Source organism: Cryptomeria japonica, chromosome 9 (assembly GCF_030272615.1).
Source record: "Cryptomeria japonica chromosome 9, Sugi_1.0, whole genome shotgun sequence".
Lineage (NCBI taxonomy): Eukaryota > Viridiplantae > Streptophyta > Pinopsida > Cupressales > Cupressaceae > Cryptomeria > Cryptomeria japonica.
The window spans coordinates 422173640-422180217 of NC_081413.1; positions in this window are offsets into that span (position 1 = coordinate 422173640).

The window sequence follows — 6578 nt, forward strand, 5'->3', positions numbered from 1 at the left end:
ACACCAGCTGAGTTGTATAGACAATTTGTTGAAGTCCGAAGGAGAGAACATGAGCCAATCACTTCTTTCAACAACAGGTTTCACCGCGCATATAACGATGTTACGACATCCTTATCTCATTGCAGATCCAAGGGAAATCTACTATGGGGCTTTAGATCATCTCACTGCTATGTTTGTGAGGACACATCCTACCCCAAATGATCTAAACGCAGCATATGCAAAGGCTATTGAAGTTAGTAAGCACATGGGACAGAATATCATTGGGCCACTACTACACATGGGACCTGTCGCAACACCAAACCAAATGCAGACAATTGGAATGGCATTGGCTAACCAGACTCCAGTTATGAATCTGATTCCACAAGCAACATATCCGAGCATACAACCGACAAACCAGTTGGTCCTTCACCCTGGAGTTCCAATTTCCCAAGCTCCACCAGCACAGCCTATTTATCTGCAAAATGCCACAAGCTCATCAAGAACACAGGAAGAAAAGGATGAAATGAAAGAGTTGATTGAACAAGTCAAGAAGTTGTCAACCGAAGTAACTCATCTAAGGAACCAGAATAATCAACTCCAAAGTATGCAGAGGATCAACCATGGTCAACATACGAACAATCAAAATTTCCAAGGAAACAACAATCAAGGTTTCAGAAATAATTATCAAGGAAATAATAACCAAGGCTTTCAGAGGAGACCATGGAATACGGCTCCCAATAATGGAAATGTGGTGATGCCACTAGATAACCCACCAAATTCTCAGAATCAAGAAAGTCCTTCTACCAGCAAAGTGTTTCTAGCAGAGGCGGCCTTGTCCAGTTGGTGTAGACTCCATAATACGAATCAACATTCTGAGTTACAGTGTCCTGAATTCAAGATCGCGGCCGACATATTCCAACAAGAGATGCGTAGCACTTATCCACCTGAAAATCCGCCTACGACAGGATACGAAATGGTCCCAACCACGCGGTACGATCAAGCCATGATTGTTGAAAGCTGCAAATATTCACAAGAAGAAGTTAATCAAGCACGAAATGGGAGATTTCCACCAGAATCTGCGAATGGACCATTGATACCACCAGGTTCCCAGTTCCCACCTGCATCTGCAAACGGACCCATTGAAGACTCAGAGTATTATTTTCCACCTTTGAACAACAGTGTCCTAGTTGAAGGGATAAAGGAGGTATTTCACTAGTCTTCAGGAGGCGTGAACCAAAGGGTTTATCATAGAAATCAGAGAAATCAAGAACCTCTAACTACATCAATCCCTCCAAACAATTTCTCTACTCCTCCGGATCCACAAGCTAGTAATAACCCAAAATATCCACAACACACGCAAGAATACAGACAAAGGAATATTACACCCCCCATGGGCAATGAAATGAAAAGATTAGCCACGTTGGTGTTAGAAGAACTCAAGAAAGTTAAAGTTAGTCTACCACTCTATGAATTACTCAAAGTTTCAGAAATCAAAGATACAGTGATCAATAGTTTGAGTGAGTCTAGTACAGTAAGGTCAAATGTTCAGGACTCGGCCAACAAAGCTCAAGCTACCATCAATGTGACCCAAGAGGAAGCCGATGACAAAGGACTATCTGAACATAATGAATGCATGGTCCAGACCATAACATTCCCAGCCAAAAAGGAAGACATGTTGGAAGGAAAGGTATTACTTAAAAGAGGCGAGACTAAGAAAACTCAGCCTACTATCAAAGAAGGCCTCGCCACTAGCCAAATTCTTCCAGAAAAGGAAGTTGCCATTAAGAAAGATGTGGTCAAAAAAGGGAAATCTTCAAACAAAACAGATCACTCAAAAGAAGAGAGTCTAGTAAAGGACGATCATCCGAAGGTTAATGAAGTGAAACATCAAGAACCCAGTGAGGATTCCTCAGGCCTTTCTCAAGGAAAAGATGAACCGGCCCCGTTCCTGTTATCAGTTAGAATTTTTGGGAAATTATTACACAATTGCCTTTATGATTCAGGAGCTTCCAGTAATGTGATGCCCCTGGCTGTCTGTCAAAGACTAGGAATAACTCCCGCTCCTACCAAAAGAAAGGTCACCCAGCTAGACAAGACAGAAGTTCCAGTCATGGGCGAGTTGAACAATATTCATATGCAATTGGTTGCGGACCCGAGAGTACAAAACTTCATAGACATATCAGTGGTGGATATTCCTGATTCATATGGGATGCTTCTGAGTAGGGATTGGTCACGAAAATTGAATGGGTATGTATCAACTGATTTTGCACACATGTGGTTACCATGGAGAGGAGTCCCGAATCAAATCAAGATCGATAGCACCCCAAGATTGAGACTTATGATAACCGAGTATGGGGAAGATAATGAAGTCCTGTTCTTAGAATCAGATCTAGGGACATATAAACCTAAAGTAGGTGAGGTCCTGATGATACAAAACATACAAGATAAAGATGGTCAGCAAGAAGTGATAGAATCTACAGAAATTATCGTCGAAAGTGATCAAGGATCCGACCAAGAAGATGATGGAATGTTTAAAAATTTTCAGAGGTTCGTACATAGAAACATACAGCAAGGTGTGCAACTTGGTAACTTACCATCCATCCGAGATTTGCTTCTTCCAAATTGGTGTAGGATACACAATGCCGTCCATTCAGAACTATCTTGTGCTTTATGTCAGACCGCATTAGAACAAGTATACAAAAGAGCTCTGCAGACATTGATCATGGAAGAAATTCGAGATTCAGAAGATGAAGGCTCTGCAGAAGACGAAACTCTATCTGACACATCAACCGAAAGTCAGGAAGACCAAGAGACGGAAGATCAAGAAAATGCAATATGGACATTAAGGTTCGATGGATCTAAGTCTAAACAAGGATCTGGAGCAGGCTACGAATTAATTAGCTCGACAGGGGAAACCTACCTTGCCGCTCACAGACTACAATTTCCTTGCACCAACAATGTAGCTGAATATGAATCCTTGATTCATGGGCTATTGTTAGCCATCAAAAAGAAGGCAAAGATACCGCAAGTGTATGGAGATTCAGAAATAGCTATAAGGCAAATAAGGAAGCAGTATGTTTGTCATGACAAAAGGTTGATCAGATACAGAAATCGAGTCTGGGATCTCATTGAGAGTTTTGAAGCATTCAACATCAATTCTATATACAGACATCAGAATCAAGTGGCTAATTCCCTTGCACAAGCCGCTAGTTCTTTGATACCATTAGCAATGGAAGGATTGAAAAAGTTCACAGTTGAGTTAATATCAGTTCCTTCAGTCCCAGATAACATCACCAATTTTCAAGTTTTCGAAGACGACAAGCACATACTGGATTTCTTAACCAACACAGATGTCTTCCTAGCCCAGATCATTGATGAGGAAGAAGTGGGAGAAGCAGAATTTGATGCCGAAGGAATTTTGAATTTAAAGACAAACACTATTCCAAAGGGAATGGTAGAATTAGAAAGAATTTTTGATCCTGATAAACTGAAAGAAAAGAAGAACCACAACATGGAAGGAAACATGTGTGACACAATCAATCTAGGTGATGATATACATGCTAAGAATGTGTTAATCAGAAAGTCCTGCACAGCAACCGAAAGAAATGGGATCTTGAAAAACATGAAAGATTTCCTTGATGTCATTGCATGGAGTTATGAAGATCTTAAAACCTATGACACTGCAATTATTACTCACACAATCCCTTTGAAGCCGAGAAGCAAGCCATTTAGGCAGAGACAAAGACCAGTTAATCCTTTATTAGAGCCCCTGATATATCAAGAAGTTAAGAAGCTGCTCTCAGCCAAGATCATCTTCCCAGTAAGACATTCGATGTGGGTCGCCAACCTGGTTCCTGTCAGAAAGAAAAGTGGAGAGATTAGATTGTGTGTTGATTTCAGAAATCTCAACCGGGCTTCAGAAAAGGACAATTATCCGCTACCATCACTAGATGAAGTGTTGCAGATTGTTAACGGGTCTCAGATGATGTCCTTTCTAGATGGATATTCAGGATATAACCAAGTTCTGGTCGAGCCCGAAGATCGACTAAAGACTGCTTTTACCACCAAATGGGGAACATTTGCATACAAGAGAATGCCTTTTGGACTTATTAATGTCGGGGCCACATTCCAGAGAGCTATGGATATCGCTTTCAGGGATTTAATTGGGAAATGCATTGTTATATATATGGATGACATCACAGTTTTCTCCAGGCAAAGAGAGGATCATGTGGATGACTTAAGAAGAGTCTTCCAAAGGTGCAGAAGATACGGTGTCTCTCTCAATCCGAAGAAATGTATATTTGGGGTAACAGAAGGAAAACTTTTAGGACATGTCATTTCAGAAAGAGGAATCTCCATCGATCCTGAAAGAGTAAAAGCTATATCCACTATCAATTTGCCGGCTAGCAAGAAGGAACTCAAATCATTTTTCGGCAAGATCAACTTTGTCAGAAAAGTCATTACTGGATTTGCCGAGATAGTCAGACCCTTGAATGAGATGCTGAAGAAGGATGCAAAGATTGAATGGTCGCCACAGGCCAAAAGGGCATTTGAGGAGATAAAGACGACAATCACAGAAGCGCCAGTATTAATCAGTCCTGATTACCTCAAGCCCTTCTATTTATATTCCTTCACTTCTGACTACACTTGTGCCGCTGTTCTCACCCAGAGAAGTGAAGAAAGGGATGGAAATCTAATTGCATTCATGAGCACCCCGCTGAAAGATGTAGAACTCAGATATCCCAACGTTGAGAAACAAGCATATGCACTGGTGAAGGCCGTTAAGAAATTCAGACATTACCTCCTAAGGGCCAAAATTTATGCAATAGTACCAGATGCAGCAGTCAAGACTCTCCTCATGCAAAATGAACTAGGAGAAAGAAGAGGCAAGTGGGTCGCCATTATCCAAGAATTTGATATTGAAATCCAGCCCATGAAACTTGTTCGAGGACAAGCTTTGGCGCAGACCTTGGCAATTGATGGACCAGGATTAGTCCAGCAAATTTATGAATTAGAGGACATCACTCCCGATGAATGGTACAAAGATATTGTGACATACCTGCTTAATCACAGATGTCCTGCTCGCATGACACCCACGCAGAAAAGAGCACTAAGAATGAAATGTCAACATTATATGCTTCAAGGATCTGTTCTATATCGCAGAAATCATGAAGGAATATATCTGAGGTGTGTTGGCAAAGATGAGGCTAAACAGATAATTGAACATTTCCATTCCAAGTTTGGGACCGGACATGGAGCCAACCTCGCTACAGCTCACCAGATCCTAAGGGCAGGATATTACTGGCCTACACTTTTCAAAGATACATTTAATCGTATCAGGACTTGCCACACTTGTCAAGTCGTGGCCTTCAGAGAAAGAAATCCTGCTATGCCACTGAATCCAGTGATTGAAGCTAGACCATTTGCCAAATGGGGGATGGATTTTATTGGTGTCATCAACCCCGCATCCTCGACACAACACAAGTATATTATCACAGCTACTGATTATTGTACTAGATGGTCAGAGGCACAGGCACTCAAAGTTTGTACCACCGAAGTTGTAATCAAATTCTTGGAGGAAAACATTATCACAAGGTTTGGGTGTCCTTATGCATTGGTTTGCGACAATGGCTCGGCATTCACATCATTGAGATTCTTGAATTGGGCTTTTGAATATGGAATAACCCTCAAATTTTCATCAAATTATTATCCTCCGGGTAATGGGTTAGCTGAGTCAACCAACAAGAACCTACTCAGCGTTATCAAGAAACTGCTAGAAAGAAGTCCAAGAGAATGGCATACCCAATTGAGATTTGCCTTATGGGCAGATCGAATCAGGACCAAGAACGCATTAGGAATTTCACTTTATTTTCTGGTTTATGGTCAAGACCCAGTCTTCCCCATGCAACTCAGGATCCTGACTTTGAGATTTATTTAGGAGTACATGGAAGACACTGATGCTGTTCAAGCCCGATTAACGCAGTTAATGAATCTGGAAGAAAAGAGAGATCAAGCGTTAGAAACTTTTGCAAAACACCAAGGAGTGGTGAAAAGATGGTTCGATCGACAAGCTAGAGTCAAGGCGTTCCGGATTTCAGATCTTGTCCTGTATTGGGACAAGGCACATGAGAAAAGGGGAGAACATGATAAGTTTGATAAGCTCTGGAAAGGCCCTTATCAAATTTCAGAGATTTTGGGAGAAAATGCATTTAGGTTGAAAACTTTAACCGGAGAAGACATCCCATTGCCTGTCAATGGGAGGTATCTCAAACATTATTTCCAGTCTTAAGATGCCTAAGGCCTTCCCTTGTACATAGCTAGTTTAGTTTGCTTTCGTTTTTTTCGTTTGTTTGCTTTTCTTTCGTCTTGGTTTGCCTTTCGCTTTGTTTTCGTTCTTAGTTTAGGTGTTTTGTCTTAGGTTAGTTGTTTTGTCCTGAGGGGTATCCATTTGAAATTGGGTGATTTTGTCATGTAACGCTCTGACTTCCCGCTAGTTTGTTGGTTGCATTTGGACAATCATGAGGTCTTTTGGAACTACAAAGGCAGTTTCTTTTAATAAAGCTTTGAGTCAGAACGTATTTGCAATGAAGCAAGATTAG